General features: G+C 53.0%; 1 protein-coding gene and 1 long non-coding RNA gene across 8 annotated transcripts in view; both read left to right on the top strand.

Moving 5' to 3' along the window:
* The window catches only part of CTIF (cap binding complex dependent translation initiation factor), a 333,504-nt gene that overhangs the window by 248,357 nt on the left and 68,898 nt on the right, over window positions 1-16,249 (top strand). The gene's annotated exons all lie outside the window — the stretch shown is intronic.
* On the top strand, window positions 4,700-12,032 carry LOC134737272 (uncharacterized). Its single transcript, XR_010121990.1, has 3 exons — window positions 4,700-5,459; window positions 5,948-8,932; window positions 11,791-12,032. It is a non-coding gene; the product is annotated as an uncharacterized lncRNA (long non-coding RNA).

The following is a 16,249-nucleotide window of genomic DNA, read 5'->3' as shown; positions in this document are numbered from 1 at the left end:
CCTTCCTCACAGATCACTAAGTGTAAGAGGCCAAGCCTGCAAAGAAAAAAGGGGAGAGAGAGGGAGGGAAAAAAAATGAGAGCCTGTGTGCTATGTCATTTCTAACACTAAAAGATTAAGAAATGAGGACCCTGGGGTGTGAACCAAGGCAGCCTGGGTTGCTCAGTGCTCTAGAAACCCTTCTAAGCTTTCCCCAGCACACAGCCCAGAGTGCTACCCGGAGAAAGAGCCACCTTGTAAATAGCTTTCTTCACCGTGCTGCTATGCCTTTTAAAACAAAAGCTAAAAACTCCTCCCACCCCCATACAACTTGATTTATCATGACCCCGTCATCTCGGTGTCCCGGTGTTAGTTCAAAATCAGGCTCAAAACTGCAAAGGCTGGAGGGAGACTGTGGGAGGGTGAGGGACACTTTATCCAGCACGTGGTACATGCACCTCTGCCGCATCGGTTTGTGCGTGTCCCTCCCTGCGAGCTTGGGGCACTGTGGACACTGGGTTCTCTGCCTGATAAAGGGAGATCCTTTCACGTAGTACACATCAAGATGCATGCATGGCATGCTGGGCTGTCTCAGCCACTCTCCCAGGCTTCCCTCCTGCCAGTCCACACAGAAGAGGCAGCGTGCTTGGGAGCCAGTGGAATGGGCCCCACAGGGGCAAGATGGCCAGAGGCCATTTCAGCATGACCAACATTTATGGATCTCCTTCTGTGTACCTAGCAGGGCAGAGTGCAGGGGTAGGGCTTGAGAAGGGGGGCGTGCTGATAGCCTCAGGAGGCCCATCTGTCCCTCCGCCTCTCCCTGGACTCCTCTGTCATCCCATCCCCTCCTAGCTGGCATGACTTTTCCTGTACTCAGATCGCAAAAGACTAGCCAGCCAATATGTTTGCTGGGGGAGTCAAAGAAGGCGAAGACCCCCCCATCCCTGCCTTCACGGAGCTTCTGGCTTTGTGAGCCCCCCTCTTCTTCTTGTCAGGCTCCCAAACGACCCCAAAGGGTTTGCTTGCAAAAGTTTGTCCTCTGGACTTTGTGTTTTTCCCCATCTGCTCTACCCTCCTAGTGCCTCCTGGCTCCTGCCCCAGCGCCAGCCCCTGTCTGTCCCTGCAAACACAAGTCAGCTGTGTGTGCAGACAAAGCCATGCGCCGCAGCGGGGGCCGGGCCTGCAGAAGGGACATTTCCAGGGAACTCTGGGGGCGGCGGCTGGGAGGGCAGAGGCGACTGTCTGATTAGCAGAGACTCGGCGTCACAGTCTAGGGCAAAGAGGGTGCGGGGGACTTGGCCGGGCCCCAGGGGCCAGTGGCTGTGGGTGGTGACCAGGGGAGGCAGCCAGGCTAGAAGAAATCTGCTGTTTGAGAAGTGGAGGAAACGGGCTGGAGAGGAGAGATAACAGCCCGTTCTCTGTGTATCTGCGTGCGTCTGCCGGCGAGGGTGGCTGGAGCCGGGCGGTCTGAGGCCATATCTAGTGAGATTTTTGTTCTGGGTTGTGAAAGTGACCTATGGAGCCAGCAGCAGGGTTCAGGGCCTGGGAGAGAAGACACGTGGCCCTCCCCTCTTCTCCCCTTGTCTTGTGTTAGTCTCCCCTCCTCTCCCCTTTGTCAAACAGTAGAAAAGGGAGGGGGCATGGGGGCAGGAGAGGAAGCCTTCTTAGTGCGGTAAAAGGCCTGGGTTTCGGTCTGGATTGTACCACTAATTTGACATATGAACTTGGATACTTCCCCTAATATTTCTGGCTGTCTCCGTCTCATTGGCTGTAAAATGGGGATTATTTATAACTGCTCTGCATAGCACGCATGGGGGTTGGAAAGATCTTATGAAATAAGGACGTGAAAATAGTTTGTAAACTGTAAAGTGCCGCGTAAATGTAAAGAGTTGTACTGATTCAAACTGCTTTGAAGCAGGGGCTGGGGCTGCTGATTAAAGACCTGCCTTAGATGAACTAGGCGCTGAATGGTGGGCAGGAGGGTGGGGTGGGTAGGATCAAGACTTAGGGACCCAGAAGGTTCCATGGAGGCAGGGGTGGATCACGGGCCCAGCCAAGTGAGCCCTGCCAGAACCAGGACCCAGGGCAGGCATGGAGGGTGAAGTCCAAGAGCTCTCTGGGTGGGGGTGTTTGGTCACGGGCTTGCAGATTCAAGTAGAAGGTGGCCTGGGTTGGGCATGGACTTCTCCAGGGAGACAGGGGAAGCCGTATAAAGCCCCTCGCCCATCGAGCTCCAGGGCCTCTGCCTGGCCTGGAGAATAAAGTCCCACTGATTGCAGAGGGATGGGGGCAGCACTCTGTTTTCCTCTCCTGAGCCTCTGCCACCCAAGGAAGCCAGGTCCCCCTGTCCCCCCACCCGCTCCCCATCCTGACCTGGAAATCAGCCCTCTCTGATGTGGAAACTCAGGCAGGAGCTGGCAGGGGTGACAAGACTGTGAGCTGGAGAGAAGCTGAGCTATTTAAAGCGTGCAGCGCCCAGGGGACATGAATGCCACCCACCCACAAGGCCTTCTCAGCGTTCGCTTTCCCCTCCTTGGCCCAGATCCCAGGCCCTCAGTGCACCCAGAGGGCCACAGGTCAGGTGCCCGAGGCTCTGGGAAGCTGCAGGCGGACAGGTCCTGGGGCTGGCATGAGACATGGTTCAGTCCAACCTCAGCTTGGGTTCCCTCCTCTGGGCCTCGGGGCTGAGTTGGCGGGGCCACACAGACTCCTTGGCTCCTGTGCCTTATAAACAGGGCTGAGTATGAGTGTGGAGCTTAGAAGAGGAATGCCCGCGCCTGTGGCCCGGGACAGCTGCCACCACCCACCCCCACTCCACTGGCCACCAAGCCACCAGACTCAGAGAACCCATGGGGCAGGAGTGGGAAGTGGGGAGCTTTGCCTGTAGACCCTTCTCCCCTGCCCAGGCCTGGCTTCTCAGAACACCCCAGATTACAGATGTTTTTCTCCTTCATCTCCAATTAACATTTACCTGTCTTGGGTCCTAACCTTCAGTGAATGACAGGGTGTACTATCCCTCCCTTCCTATCTGGGAAAGGCTGATGTCTTAGCTGGGAAGAGCAACTGGGATCCAGGCCTGTTAGACACAGGGTCCCATGTAGGCCACCACAGGTCTGGACCTGCTGGGAGACCTTAGCTGGGGGGCTCGCAGGGGCCGGTCAACCAACCACAGCTGGTCTACATTGCACCAGCACAGCTTATGTATGGAATGACTTGAACAGTCGTCCACTGCCCTTTCTGGGAAGGCCTGGCTATTACTCTGAGATTGCATCCTTCTTACCATATTGGCATTAAGTTGTCCTTTCTTTTATGATATGATGGATGAAGCTTTAAAAAAAAAAATATGCTTATCAAAATAAAATGTTGACAACACTCAAATTTACCAGTCCAATAAATCTTGGAGCTCAGGACTCTGGTTCCAGAACAGCACAGTTCACCTGGATACCCAGCTCTCCTGGCACTGAGGAGCCCGGAGATAAGAGGAACTGTTGAGTGTGTGGGGTACAGCCTGGGGAGGCCTCCGACCCTGGGGCTGCATGCCTCACCCTGACAGTAACTTGCAGCTTGAACTGCCAGTTCATCTTTACAGCTGGGATTTCCACCCCACCCCACCTCCTCTATCCTCTCAGCTGGAGACACTTCCTCCCACGTGGCTGGGAATTCAGTGCTTTGCTGCCTGCCGCAGGCTGCTGCCATCCCATAGGCCGGGGGAAACCTGCGGAGGCTGCCTCCAGGCAAGCACTGCCTGCTGACCACCGCCCTCTGACCCCAGCCCACCGAGCCCCAGAGGCACCCAGTCAGCACTCACTCCCTCCAGCCTTACATAGCATCCACACATATGCTGTTACCCACACGGGCCACCAAACCCCCAGTCCCCCGCCCTTTCTCGCACACATCTTTACATTGCTCCATGTGCACTCTAGTGGGGACGGCCTTTCCACACCAAGATTCATTGATTTATCAGCTGAGCACGTGCTGTGTTCCAGGCAGTGAAATGGTAGAAAAACGGAAAAGGAGGTCCCTTCTTCCGCCGTTGGGCATCTCCTAATCTGGTGGGGAATGCAGACAGTACCCAGTAACTCCAAACCAGCATGCTAGGTGCTGTCATCACGGCACACCCAGGTGGCCCTGAGCATCGAGAGGAGAGAGAACTCACATGAGGGTGTCTCACAGAGAGAGGGACACAGGCCTGAGTCCCAGCACCTGGGCTGGGGGTGCCAAACGAAGAAGTGTGCAGAAGGGCATTGTCTAGGCGAATACAGGAGCACGAGCAGAGGCAAGAAGCAGGCAAGAATCATGTACAGCAAAAGAAGGGGTTGTTCCCGAGTGTAGTGTGCACTAGGGGCTGAGGTGGGAGAAGAGAGTGTGGGCCAGAACCAGCTTGGGAGGGGCACTGTTTGCCCTACCTGGTCGGAGGGACCATACCCTTTGGTCTCTGGGGCACCATCAAAGGTTTCTAAGGAGGGAGGTGATGTCTCCTGGTTGGCATCTTTGACTCTCCCTCTGCAGCAGGGTGGAGGAGGGCAGGATAAGGACCCTGGGAGGAGCAAAGCACCCCACTGGGGGTGTCCTATTGGAGCCTCCTGGGAGAGCCAGGAGAGGTGTGGGCAGCCTCAACTCTGTGGCAGTGGGGCCTATGGGTCGGGGGATGATCCATGAGTGGTCAGCAAAAGAGAGAGAGAGAGAGAGTGAGGTGGAGGGACTACCTGTAGAGCAGCTAGCATGCATCAGCACCATAAGCAGGAGGGCCCCTGGTCAGAGAAACATGGATGCACATTCATGCACGTGTACATGTGAGTAACTCCTCGCATACATGCTGGAGGAAACCCTCGCTGTCATCCACACTCCCAGGAATGGCCACGTTAGACATCTTCCCCCTAGTTCCTGAGAAGCCAACCCCGGAGAGCCCAGTGAAAACTCTGGCCAGTTTTGCCTCTAGTTCTTTGCTTCTGGAAAAAAACAGGCACTAGGGTGAATTTCTTTTCTCTTTTCCTACCATCCCATCTTCCTTCTCTTTTGTCCTTCCTTCCTTCCTTCCTCCCTTTCTTCCTTCCTCTCTCCTTTTCCTCCTTCCTTCCCTCTCTTTCTTTCATGAAGAAAAGCTCACAGAAAGGCAGAAGGAACCACAGTCTATTGACATTTCTGACTCTTAGAGGCTCCAAACCGAAACTCAGCTGTGGTTGCTCTAAGTGGCTACAAAATTAGAAAAATAATTTGCAGAAATGAAACCTGACTTGGGATGCCATTTCACAAAATAGGCTAGATGGCCTTGATGTGTCATGAGGCCCCCACCACTGCCGCCTGCACTGCTGGAGGAACTCCTCACATCTCAGGCTGCGGAGCATTTCCACCCCTGCAGTCAGGCATCCTGCAGAAACCTGCCCCCGCCTACCTGAAGACAGTTCACAGTTTCCTCTAAAATGGGCAGAAGAGCTGGACCCAGCCACAAGACCATCAAGGAAAGCAAAAGGCTTTCAAAAGTGAGGCTCCCCAGAGACCAAACCCAGGGGAAGGGATTTGGGGATTCTTAAGAGACTCCCTGGGAGTCCAAACCAGGCTGTGAGCTTGGCTTTGCCATGAACTAGCTCTGACCTCCGTGCCTTTGGTAAACATTATCAACAGCTGCCGTTTACCAAATTTCTACGGGGTACCTTGCTTGGCTGCACCTGGGGAGCTTTGGAAAATGCCAATGCCCAGGCTATGCCCCAAGCAAATTGTGTCACCATCTTATGGGTAGGACCCCCGCATCAACATTGTTTAAAGCTTCCCGAGTGAGCCCAACACGTAGCCACGGCTGAGAACCACTGCCCCCACCCATTTGGCTGGGGACTTACATAGGTTCATCCTCACAGCAACCCCGCCAGGGTTTATGAATGAGGAAGCTGAGGCTAGGCGAGTTTGAATCACTCGTCCAAGACCCTCGAGGTTCTCCCTCATCCCAAAGCCCATCATTCTTCCTCCTTTGCAGGGCTGGATATACCCGTACAGACCCCGCACAGCATCAGTGAGTGATCCAGCCAGCCAGCCGAAGGAGCTCAGAGACACTGCAGGGAGACAGGGGAGGTGCTGGCGGAGCAGTCTGCCTGTTCCTGGCGTTTGGGAGGGGGTGCAAGCCTCAGGCCTGTTTTTCAGCCTCCCTCCCAAGGCATGATTGGTCCCTAGTCCGGGGGATCCAGGCTGTCTGGGTCAGTTTAAACCTGAGCCTCACTCAGCAGATGCTCTTAGTGTCTGAGCCCAGTGGTGGGCACTGTCAAGAGCCTGGACTCAGGAGCCGCATTCCTGCCTAGGTTCAAATCCCAGCTCCACCACTTACAAGCTGTGTGACTTTGCAAAGTGAGTGATCTTTCTGTGTGTCAGTTTCTTCACCCGCATGATAGGGTGATGATAGAGTTGTTAGGAATATTAAATGAGACAGTGCGTATAAGGATTGAAAGCGGTTCCTGGAACATAGAAAACAAGAAAATCCCAGGCACTCTAAAGATTATGATTGTGAATGTGCAGTTCATTGCTGAGCGCAACTTGATGGAACATGGGCCTGAATCAGTCAAGGTGATAAGTTTAAGTCAATGTTTGCCCTTTGGCTTTGCCTGTTCCTAGCTAGATCAGAACCCCTGGGGTACAGAGTCCACACCTGGAACTCCGAAGGGAAAGGAGGGACCTGTTTTCCCTCCTTGGCCTCACCCCAGCCCAGGGGTCCTTCGTCCTCTCCCACCATGGTCATTACCACCCTTCCCCCCACCCACCCCCAGTCAAATACTGACTCTGGAAGCACCTTCTGCATGGGGCAGGGGGTGGCCTGGATGACCTCTGGAGCTCCTCACCCCACCATGGCAGTAAATCTCCCTTCCTCTACCCCACCACTCAGCCTGTGCCCTGCTGGAGCCCACAGCCCATCCATACGGCTCATCAGCAGCCTGGGAGAGGCCCTGTGGCTGGGAGTTTGTTTGAAGCCTCCAGACCATTGAGGCAGGGGTGGGGCTGTGGTCAGGACAACAGCAGTGCCTTTCACTGGCTCTCTGGGAGCAGCTGTGTGGGGGCACCGGCCCAGAAGGATGACCGACATCCACCCACAGTCCTTACTATTTGCGAGGGATAGGGCAGAGGAGGGGCCCAGCCCAGGATGGCTGTGGTCACATTGGTTCACATGTTGAGTATGAAAGGAAAAGAAAGAAGGGAAGGGGAGGTGGGAAAAGGGAAGGGAGAAAGAAAGAGAGAAAGAGAGGGAGGGAAATAGGGAGAAGGGAAGGAAGGGGGCAGGAGGAAGGGAGAGAAGGAGGAAGGGATGGAGAGAGGAGACTCACATCTCAGAAGAGAAAAAGCACCAGGAGCTTTCCTTAGGCAATCATCTGCCTGCAGGTTGCTTTACACTCAGGGCTGTGCAGCCCAACTCTAGGTCTCGGCCGCCTCCATTCTGAGGGCCTTGGATACAATTGCCCCCAAACCAGGCATTCCAACCAGGGACCGTGACGGGCCCCAGCTCCAGGCCTCCTGAGTGTCCTCTCATGGTTTAGTCTGCCCCCTCCTGAGAAGGAAGAAGAGGCAGGGTGTGTGTGTTTGTGTGTATGTGCACATGCAAGCATGGCTGTGCAGCCTCATCACGCATTCCATCTCCCAGACGGCTGCCTCTGTCTGCCTGTGCAGTCTGCCTCTCTTCCAAAGGGTGGTTTGCAGTGCAGATTCATGGCTCCCAGCTAGAAACAGTATTCCCTCTGCCCCCGCGCCAACTTCTGCCCAATTCTCCTGCTCCTCACCCAGTTCCCCAGTGCCCCGAGGGGCCTGGCCACACAGAAAGCCTGCTGGCTCTGTCCATAGTGCCGAGGGTTGGAGGCCTGGCAGTCCTCTGCCTTTGGTGTCTGTCCTGATTGTCTCTCCTGAGGGTGACATGGGCAGGATCTCAGTGGGAGGTGAGACTGGGGCCATGCACTTCTCCTCCCTGTAAAACACTGCTCAGGGAGAGCAGCTTTGCTGACCTTGAGCTGGGACCCCCCCTTTCAGAGTCTCCCAGTGATAACCCCCATGGGGACAATTGGATGGCTGACCCTCTCTAGCCTTTAGGCTGGGGGGAGGAGAAACCTGAATTTTGGGTTTTTGTCCCTTTCCCAGAAGAGCGGTAGGAAAGAATCGCTAACAGCAGTAGCCTGAGCTGGAAATATGCTCAGGGGCCAGCATGTCCCAGCTTTGAGTACAGAGCTTCATTCTGAGCACCTCCCACATAAAACACAATCGGGGCGCCCCAAGGAGGGGCAGACACCAACATTTCAGGCCAGAATTCCAGGCACTTGACTCCTAGCAGAGCTTTGGGTAAGCTATCTCTTCCTCCTTAGCCTTGGTTTCCTCACTTGTAAATAAGTGGCTTGAAGCCACTGAGGGCCTTTTAGTGCCAGCAGTGAATCCTGTGACTGTGTTCCTCCTATCTCCCTGTATCCCAGGGCCACACTTGGAGCATTTTTCCCCTGCCTGGCCACGTACCTGCTCCCGGAGGCCTTGTTACCAAGAAGGGCTCATGGAGCTGGAGGAGGTCAGGGGAGCAATGGGAACAGCCAGAGGCACAGTGGCAGCCTTTGAAGATAAGATTCCTAAGTCTGGGAAATACAGAGGTGTGGCTGCAATAGGAACAGGACACAGACCCTCTCACCATCACAGGGAAACTCAAGTGTCTCCCTTGGGGAGGTCACTACAGAAAAAATGAAAAGAAGCACTTGTACTTCTGTACAGGGTGGGTGTGAACTCATCACCAGCCCGGAGGTGTAGGTAGGCCAACAGTGGACGCGGATGCTAGAAAGGCACTATGACATCAGAGTGAGCATGACTGAGTCTGGTTAACAATGGCCAAAACTGTCCCATTCCCACCATCCAATAGCACACCTCTTAGGCCTGGGAGACCCTGGGCAGACTCAGGAGGACATGTGCTGTGCTGAGCCTGAAGAAGGTGGCAAAGAGCAGGTGTGTGCAGGTAGGTCCCTCAGCACCCATGGGACATGTTCCTGGACTGCAAGCCTCATCTTCCTTTAGTACAGTCACTCTAAGCCTCTGAACCATTGCTTCCTTGGCAGGAAGTACCAAATCACAGAGAAGCCTCAAATCATTTTCTTTGGGTTTAGGGAAAGTCACTGATTTTCATTTTCCTATAACACGATGACAATAAGGGCTGGGTTCACATCCCGGCTTTGTCACAGACTAGTTGTGTAACCTTGAATGGGTTTCTTACTCTCTCCAAGCCTCAGTTTCCTCACTGGTAAAATGAGGATGGTAATAATGATTGGGTTGGTTTGCTGTGGATTAAATGAGATAATGTAGTAAAGGGCTTTAATACAACCCTGGCCCTCATTAAGTGCTCATAACGTTGGCAATGGTTCAGTTGGACTTTGCTTGGGATAATAGTGAAAGGAATTTTAACTTCAGTTTGATTCATCAGGTGTGCACTAATATTATAGGTCTAGCCCTGTCTGAAACTCTAGGGAGATACAGTCAAGTGTAGATCAGTGACATACCATGTTCATGGACTAGAATACTCAATATTGGTACGATGTCACTTCTTCCTAAATTGATCTCTAGAGTCAACAGTCTCAAATCAAGATGCCATTAAGCCTTTTGGGCAGAAATTGGCAAGCTGATTCTAAAATATATGTGGAAACTCAAACCTACAATATCCAAAGGAGTCTGGAAAAAAGAACAAAATTAGAAGTATAAATTAAGAGCTTTGTTTTTTTGCTCTCGGGAACCTTAAGACTAGTTGGGAAGACTAATGAGAGACCCCATGCTGATTCCTAGGAATGTAGGGTACTGGTGAAGAGTATAGATGCTAGAGCCTGTCCCTTGGATTTGAATGCTGGCTTTGCCACCTGCCACCTCATGATATTGGGTAGGGTACTTTTCCCCTCTCTATGTCCCAGGTGTCTCATCTATAAGATGGGATGATCACAGCATCATTGCCATGGGGCCATTGTGAAGATGAAATGAGCTAACCTATGTTAGCCTAAGGCTGCCTACTAGGTGTCGGGGAAGGGAGGGAAGTAGAATGAGGACAGAGGTTCCGCCCCCAGGACTGTATGTCCTTTGGAGAAGGAAAGCCTAGAAGCTGAACCACCTTTCCAAAAAGGGAAATTCTGGAATAAGGATCTCAGGCTCTGTGAGTACAGCCACCTCCTTTTCTAAGACCCAGACTGGGGAAATAGCTCATCCAGGGTCGCTTGGCTGAAGGTTAAATACAGAGGAAGTGTCCAACAGGCAGGGAGTGTGAGCAAAGGTCCATGGCAAGGAGTTACAGTGGTGCTTCTTGGGCCATGGGAGAAGGCTGTTTCTGGAGTGCCGAGTTCGAGGGGGCGTGGGGGTAAGGGACAACCAGCAGGCATGAGTCACCAAGGGGCAGGCTGCCAAGTCCAACAGGACGCCCCACGGAGCCCTTTGGCCTGGGCCCAGCTCAGCAGCCCCCTCCCCATCCCCCGGACACACGTACCCCACCAGGCCTGGAGACATTTCCTGAAAGACTAAGAAAGCACTGAGAGCTGGAGGGGCGGCCTCAACAGCCAGAGGCTTGAGGCCAGGTCTCTCACGGAGGAGCAGACGAAGGGAGGACGTGACCGGCAGCCTTCATTCTCACAGGCCTGGGATTTCAGAGGAATGCGGCCAAGTCTAGCTCTGAAGTTCCCACTTCAGACCCCGCCCGGCTGGAGCCACGGGCGCCTGTAGTCGCCACCCTGGAAATCAGAGAGGCACGTCATAGGCCGCCTTGTGCTAGGGAACACGTCCCCCTGGGGCCTCTGTCAGCTGGCCCACCTGCTGGGGTTCCCAGATAGCCCTTCTCCTTCTGCTGGGCCATGGACCCTCCTCTAGCCAGCTTCCCCCAATCCCTGCTCTCCCTCAGCCCCCAAACCTGTCTACCTTCTCACTCCATCTTCTCAGGAGAGTCCTGGCACCCAGAACAGACCTCCTAGGAATGTCATGTCTCTGTCTTTGAGGTCATGAGCAGACCTGGGGCAGGAAGGGGAGGCCCTGTACAAGCCCTACACTGTGGCTCAGGCCCAGAGAGGGGTTGACACCAGACCAAAGCAGGGACACACGTCCACAGATAGCTCCCAGGCCTCCTGCATGCTGGCTGATCAGACCGTGAGAGCCACACTAGACAGGTGAGGAAACTGAGGCCCAAGAGGAAATGTGATTTGCCCACGGCCCTACAGTAAGATAGAGGCAAAGCAGAATGGAAGACCTAAGGCTCCCAAGCCCTGAGCCCCAAGCTCTTTTAAGTCATTTTCGTGGTTTTACTTCATTTTCTTTTTTCATTTCCTTCCTTCTTTAAGAGAAAGGCAGGCTCTGGATAGACAGGCGGGGACACAGGCAGGGCTACCAGAAACTCAGAGGAAAGAAGAGAGTGGCCCAGGGTTGGGCAGCCTCTACCCCCAGCCCCCAAACTGAGTGGAAGCCCCTCCCTCCCACCCAGCCTCAGCCTGGCCCTGGGGCTCCCTTAGTGGGAGCTACCAGTTTGTGGACACAGGAATGTACCTGTGGCTTGCCCAGAGACCCTGAGGGCCAGCACCTCAATCACAGCATCTCCTTGCCCCAAGCAGCCTGCCCCATCTCAACTATAGCTTTTATCACCTTCCTCCATGCCTCTCTAGTGAGTGTCTTCCCTGAGTCAGCAGAACCTGTTCATAGTCATCCCTTCTCCCAGATTAATCTCTCTCTCTGTAGCCTTCCCTGATCACCCAGGCTGCTGGAGTCTGTCTGTGCCCTCACTGGGCACTCAGCTCTTGCCACCTGGTGTTCTTAGTGTCATCTCTTGGGTCTGTTCCTGTCTCTCTAACCAAACTTTAGGCAACTTTGTTCATTCAGCACTCCAGGAATTAAAGGCCTACCACGTGCCAGGCCCTGGGCTATGGTGGGATTCAGCAGCAAACAGACAGACTCAGCAACCTGCCCTCATGGAGCTTACATTCTAGCAAGGAGGGGATGATAAGCATCAAAGTGACAGGTCTGCAAATAAGTAAATTTCCAAAAGGCTGTGGAGAAGGAAGCAGGGCATGCTGGGGGACAATTTTAAATAGGTGATTGGAAAAGAGCTCACCCAGGTGACCCTTGGATAGGCTTGAAGGAGTGAGCCATGCAGACCTGGGGAGCATCGTGGTCAAAGAGAAAGAGCAGTGAAAGGCCCAGAGGCAGGAGTGTGCCTGCCCATGGGAGAACTGCAAGAAGTCCAGGTCAGGGGGGTGGGTGGGGTAGGGGGAGCCATGGGAAGGCATCAGGTGAGCGGGATGCCAGGATCTACAGGCTCACAAGGACGAGATTAGCTCTGAGAGGGGTGGGATGCATCAGAGGGTTTCCAGCAGGGAAGGCAAGGTCTGACCTGAGTTTTAATAGGGTCACTCAGGCTGCTGGGTTGAGAGGACTCTGAAAGGGTGGAGTAGACGCAGGGATACCAGCCTGAAGCCTTTAGGGGGACAATGAGCATAAAAGCAATGGATCCACAAATCTGTTGAGTAAATGTGGGACAGTAAATAAGGGAGAGTCTAAGTAAGGGGCGGGGGAGAAGTGATTAGGGTGAAAGGGACAGGTCAGAGTCTAGGTCCAGTTTCATGGAAGAGCTGAGAGGATCCTCTGAAGGACTGGACGTAGGTGCAAGAGAATGTTGGGGTTAAGGATAACCTAAGATTTGGGGCTTGGACAACTGGAAGAGGGGCTTACCACTAACTGAGGTGGGGAAGGTGATTCAGGAGGAGTAGCCTTTGGAGGGTGGACCAGGAGCTCACTATTGGACATGTCGTGTTTGAATTGTGCAATAGAAAGTGGCCAGGTTGAGTGGACAGTTGGAGCCCGGCATTCAGAGGGGTGATCTGGATAGAAATAAGCCTCAGGGAACCATTAGGTGGTATTTAAAGCCATGAGACAGGATGCCATCTCCAGAGGGTGAGGATCTATGGTACAAAAGCCACTTGCTGTAGAGCAGAAGCTGTGTCTCCAGTTGTCTAGAGTTATGAATGGGTGGCTGATGACGGGGCTCTGCCTCCACCTTTGTCACAACAGGCCAACTGCAGGAGAGAGGCTACAGCCTCTGTCCCCTCCCTGGGATCCCCTTGCAGGCTAGCACAAGGGAGGGCTCAGGAGAGACAAGTAATTATCCTTATAAATCAGGAAGCTCCTGCCAGGGAGAAGCAGGCAGGGGCAGGCTGAAGCCCCACCCGCTCTAAGTCTCTTGACATTTCCTGGGAAAATGGTGTCATTTTATCATTTTATTCCTTGGTAAGGCTTAAATTTCAGCTTCGGGAAACTGATAGAGAGGATAGGATAGGTGCCTGGGGCCAGCTTTGCTCCCTGTGGCTTTATATAACTCAGACCTTTCCCCACAGCCATTTACAACTCTGGCTTCTGTAACGTGGTGCCAGCAGGATTAAGTTTTTAGTGCCCACTATATTTTGTGCTCTGTATTTCTGACAAAATGTTTCCTCCCTCATGATGATAGCTCAGTAAACAGAATCCCTTGGCGCAAGTGACATGCTGGGTGGCCACAGGCTCCAGGGGGCTTCTTGTGTGCCCCCTTCTCCTCCTCTCTTTTCTTAACAATTAGCCCAGCTCAAGTTTATCTTCATTTACCGACTTTTCCCTAAAATTGCTCCCAAATACTTCTTTGAGGCTGCCATACCAATGCCCAAGCAGGAAAATAGATGAGTTCAAAAATGGCAGCCCACCCTAGTTTTATCCGACTTCCCAGGAAAGTGGGAAGGTTTTGGGGGAAGAGCCTGATTTCCAGACAGCCAATACACAGACCACAGGACTGTATCACATAGCCCAGCCTTGCAGATGAGATCTTGAGTCTCCCAGCCACCCATGCCCGCACAGTGCTGGCAGTGGGATACTAAAAATTAAGCACCTGTTACCTTCTCTTCTGCTCTACAGATTTCATGCCCATCCCCATCTCCCCAGGGGAGGCGGGGTAATCTGTACCACTTTGGGATCCTTTGGGTTTTCTGACTAGTAGCCCAAAGGGTGGCTCTCAGCCCCCCAAGGCAATGCCCCAGGGCCATTCTACCTCACTTTCCCCATTCTAGCCCCCAGCTTGGTTCCTGCTCTCTGCCCGTTCCTCCTAGAGATATGCAGTCAATACCACTCACATCTTTTGCTGCTCCTTTGACAGATGTATTCCTCCCAGCTCAGTTCCAAGCTGAAGGCATGGGTGAGCCTTTGAACAGTGTTAAGTCACATTAGGCACAGAATCAGTGAGGGTTTGGCACAGCAGTGCTGGAAAGACAGGGTCGGGGAAAGCCAGATCTAAGGCCTGTCTGCAACTCAAAAGCTAAGGGCCTCAGCTAAACTCCCAAACAGCAAACCTGGCCTCCCCAGGGTGGGCGAAGGGTCTTGGGGCCGGGGGGAAGGGTTGCTGGGCCACGGCTGGTTCTCCCACAGATGGGATGGCGCTGGCTGAGTAGGGGGGATTGACATTTCAGTAGCCAACTGCCTGAGGTGGGGGGTTGAAGGGAAACTTGGAAGCAGAGGGAAGTTTGGGAACATTCTTCCCAGAATAGCTTTAAAAATAGGACAGCTTTACAAACCACCCAGGATGATTGAAGGCAGGTGGGATCGAAGCAGATGCCCTCTGGAGATGCCCTCTGGAGATGCCTGTCAGACTGGAACGTGTGGGAACTCTGGAGGTTTTCCTGATTGTTTAGCAGATTTCAGAAGGCAGCCTCGGATCTTCCTTCCCCCAGGCCCTTTGTGTGTATTGCATTTTAGGCCCTTTGTGTGTATCGCATTCGAGTCAGCACATGGCAGAGAGGAGGCCCACAAGCATCTGTGGAGGGAGGGATGTGTGTGTAGATGCACAGGTGATCGGTAGGGGGTTGCATGGATAGATGGGTCATGGGTGCGTGAGTAGATGGATAGATGGATGACTATAGACTCCAAATTACCTGGCGAGAGTCCTGTGTGAGGATTCATGCAGAACACGGTAATCCTAAGTGGTTAGTTTTGCTGTAGCTTCCTGTTAAATAGATGTCACCTTCACTTTAGGAAGAAGCTATATTTTGGAAACAGGTGGCATTATTCTTGGCTTTTTTTTTTTTTTTTTTTTTTTTGAGACAGAGTCTCGCTGTCGCCCAGTCTGGAGTGCAGTGGCGTGATCTTGGCTCACTGCAGGCTCCGCCCCCTGGGGTTCACGCCATTCTCCTGCCTCATCCTCCCGAGTAGCTGGGACTACAGGCACCCGCCATCTCGCCTGGCTGATTTTTTGTATTTTTAGTAGAGACGGGGTTTCACTGTGTTAGCCAGGATGGTCTCGATCTCCTGACCTCGTGATCCGCCCGCCTCGGCCTCCCAAAGTGCTGGGATTACAGGAGTGAGCCACCGCACCCGGCCTCCTGGCTTTTTTTGATCCTTGGCTGGCAAGCTTACCTTTTACTTGAAGGATACTATGTCAAACCATGGACTTAGTTGCCAGAGAGAGGCTCATCAGAGCATAGAGGCTGTCATTTCAACAGCCCCCATAACTGCCATTCTCCTCTCGCTCCCTAGACCCCTTCAGAGTGCCCTGCACCCTGCTGGTGGGCCTTAGCCTCTCCGCCAACGTGATTTCTCCAAGGTCACAATTTCTTGAGTTTCTGATAATGCAGTTCTTGAAAAATGGGCCATCTCATGGGCTACCACAGATGCAAGCCTGTACTTCACCTTCTCATCTAACCAGGAGTATTTTAAGGGAGTCCCAGATAAAAGGAAGCCTGTAGTGAGCTCTTCCATTTAATGAAGATGCCCACTGGGGAAAAAAGTCACTTCTTAGTTTTATCTTATTTGGGTTTCTTAAAATGGCTTGCAAAGAGGCACCTGCATCCCCAGGCTCTTTCAGATGGGTAGTCCTATTTTCCTAGGAGCTTTTTAACCTGGAAAATAGAACTAGTCCTCCTTCCTCTGGTTCCCCAGAATCAAGTTCAACACTTGGGTATATTTTCTCTGTTGTCATCAGCCTGATTACTAAGAATTCTGTGTTGAGAAGAATTTCAGACTATTAGGGGAAGCTGTCTCTCTTGAGGGAGAGTTTAGTGTAAGAATTTAATGTTTATAGAAAACAGCTTCTTTCCCCCCAACACAAGTCTTCGCCATCCACACCCTGGGAAAGCCGAGCCACCTGGCACCCACAGCACTCAGCCAGGTACCATCTTTCCTGTGCTGGAAGTTAGTAGAACTACAGGTCAGGACAGGGAAGAGAAGCAATCCCCGAATGCCCAGGTTGTTTGTTTGTTTGTTTGTTTGTTGTTTGTTTGTTGAGATGGAGTCTTGTCTGCCACCCAGG

This window comes from Symphalangus syndactylus, chromosome 1, assembly GCF_028878055.3.
Source record: "Symphalangus syndactylus isolate Jambi chromosome 1, NHGRI_mSymSyn1-v2.1_pri, whole genome shotgun sequence".
Classification (NCBI taxonomy): domain Eukaryota; kingdom Metazoa; phylum Chordata; class Mammalia; order Primates; family Hylobatidae; genus Symphalangus; species Symphalangus syndactylus.
This window is presented reverse-complemented; position numbering and strand designations above follow the sequence as displayed.